This window comes from Triticum urartu, chromosome 1 (genome assembly GCF_003073215.2).
Source record: "Triticum urartu cultivar G1812 chromosome 1, Tu2.1, whole genome shotgun sequence".
Classification (NCBI taxonomy): Eukaryota; Viridiplantae; Streptophyta; class Magnoliopsida; order Poales; family Poaceae; genus Triticum; species Triticum urartu.
Window position 1 is genome coordinate 74,650,186 of NC_053022.1, and position 3,138 is coordinate 74,653,323.

The following is a 3,138-nucleotide window of genomic DNA, read 5'->3' on the forward strand; positions in this document are numbered from 1 at the left end:
TGAAGCGGCCAGACCGACATTACGCATACGCTTACGCGAGACTGGTTCTACCGACGTGCTTTGCACACAGGTGGCTGGCGGGTGTCAGTTTCTCCAACTTTAGTTGAACCGAGTGTGGCTACGCCCGGTCCTTGCGAAGGTTAAAATAGCACCAACTTGACAAACTATCGTTGTGGTTTTGATGCGTAGGTAAGATTGGTTCTTGCTTAAGCCCGTAGCAGCCACGTAAAACTTGCAACAAACAAAATAGAGGACGTCTAACTTGTTTTTGCAGGGCATGTTGTGATGTGATATGGTCAAGACATGATGCTAAATTTTATTGTATGAGATGATCATGTTTTGTAAGCAAGTTATCGGCAACTGGCAGGAGCCATATGGTTGTCGCTTTATTGTATGCAATGCAATTGCGCTGTAATGCTTTACTTTATCACTAAGAGATAGCGATAGTCGTGGAAGCATGAGATTGGCGAGACGACAACGATGCTATGATGGAGATCAAGGTGTCGCGCCGGTGACGATGGTGATCACGACGGTGCTTCGAGGATGGAGATCACAAGCACAAGATGATGATGGCCATATCATATCACTTATATTGATTGCATGTGATGTTTATCTTTTATGCATCTTATCTTGCTTTGATTGACGGTAGCATTATAAGATGATCTCTCACTAATTATCAAGAAGTGTTCTCCCTGAGTATGCACCGTTGCGAAAGTTCTTTGTGCTGAGACACCACGTGATGATCGGGTGTGATAGGCTCTACATTCAAATACAATGGGTGCAAAACAGTTGCACACGCGGAATACTTAGGTTATACTTGACGAGCCAAGCATAGACAGATATGGCCTCGAAACACGGAGACCGAAAGGTCAAGCGTGAATCATATAGTAGATATGATCAACATAGTGATGTTCACCATTGAAACTACTCCATCTCACGTGATGATCAGACATGGTTTAGTTGATTTGGATCATGTGATCACTTAGAGGATTAGAGGGTTGTCTATCTAAGTGGGAGTTCTTAAGTAATATGATTAATTGAAATTTAATTTATCATGAACTTAGTCCTGGTAGTATTAGCATATCTATGTTGTAGATCAATAGCTCGCGTTGTTGCTTTCATATGTTTATTTTGATATGTTCCTAGAGAAAATTGTGTTGAAAGATGTTAGTAGCAATGATGCGGATTGGATCCGTGATCTGAGGTTTATCCTCATTGCTGCATAGAAGAATTATGTCCTTGATGCACCGCTAGGTGACAGACCTATTGCAGGAGCAGATGTAGACGTTATGAACGTTTGGCTAGCTCAATATGATGACTACTTGATAGTTTAGTGCACCATGCTTAACGGCTTAGAATCGGGACTTCAAAGACGTTTTGAACGTCATGGACCATATGAGATGTTCCAGGAGTTGGAGTTAATATTTCAAGCAAATACCCGAGTTGAGAGATATGAAGTCTCCAACAAGTTCTATAGCTAAAAGATGGAGGAGAATCGCTCAACTAGTGAGCATGTGCTCAGATTGTCTGGGTACTACAATTGCTTGAATCAAGTGGGAGTTAATCTACCAGATAAAATAGTGATTGACAGAATTCTCTAGTCACCATCACCAAGTTAGTAGAACTTCATGATGAAATATGATATGCAAGGGATAACGGAAACGATTCCCAAGCTCTTCATAATGCTGAAATTGACGAAGGTAGAAATCGAGAAAAAACATCAAGTGTTGATGGTAGACAAGACCACTAGTTTCAAGAAAAAGGGCAGAGGGAAGAAGGGGAACTTCAAGAAGAACATCAAGCAAGTTGCTGCTCAAGTGAAGAAGCCCAAGTCTGGTCCTAAGCCTGAGACTAAGTGCTTCTACTGCAAAGGGACTGGTCACTGGAAGCGGAACTACCCCAAGTGATTGGCGGATAAGAAGGATGGAAAAGTGAACATAAGTATATTTGATATACATGTTTTTGATGTGTACTTTACTAGTGTTTATAGCAACCCCTCAGTATTTGATACTAGTTCAGTTGCTAAGATTAGTAACTCGAAACGAGAGTTGCAGAATAAATAGAGACTAGTTAAGGGTGAAGTGACGATGTGTGTTGGAAGTGGTTCCAAGATTGATATGATCATCATCGCACACTCCCTATACTTTAGGGATTAATGTTGAACCTAAATAAGTGTTACTTGGTGTTTGCGTTGAGCATGAATATGATTTGATCATGTTTATTGTAATACGGTTATTCATTTAAGTAAGAGAATAAATTGTTGTTCTGTTTACATGAATAAAACCTTATATGGTTACACACCCAATGAAAATAGTTCATTGGATCTCGATCGTAGTGATACACATATTCATAATATTGAAACCAAAAGATACGAAGTTGATAATGATAGTGCAACTTATTTGTGGCACTGCCGTTTAGGTCATATTGGTGTAAAGCACATGAAGAAACTCCATGCTGATGGGATTTTGGAATCACTTGATTATGAATCACTTGGTGCTTGCGAACCATGCCTTATGGGCAATATGACTAAAGACTCCGTTCTTCGGAACAATGGAGCGAGCAACGGACTTATTGGAAATAATACATACTGATGTATGCAATCCGATGAGTGTTGAAGCTCGTGGCAGGTATCGTTATTTTCTGACCATCACATATGATTTGAGCAGATATGGGTATATCTACTTGATGAAACATAAGTCTAAAACATTTGAAAAGTTCAAAGAATTTCAGAGTGAAGTGGAAAATCATCGTAAAAAGAAAAATATGGTTTCTACGATCTGATCGCAGAGACAAATATTTGAGTTACGAGTTTGGTCTTCAATTAAAACTATGTGGAATAGTTTCACAAATTCGTGCCACCTGGAACACCACAACATAATGGTGTCTCCGAACGTCATAACCATACTTTATTGGATATAGTGCAATCTATGATGTTTCTTACAGATTTACCAACATCGTTTTGGGGTTATGCATTAAAGACAGCTGCATTCATGTTTAAAAGGGCACCATCTAAGTCACCATCTAAGTCCGTTGAGACGACACAATCTGAACTGTGGTTTGGCAAGAAACCAAAGTTGTCGTTTCTTAAAGTTTGGGGTTGTGATGCTTATATGAAAAAGTTTCATCCTGATAAGCTCA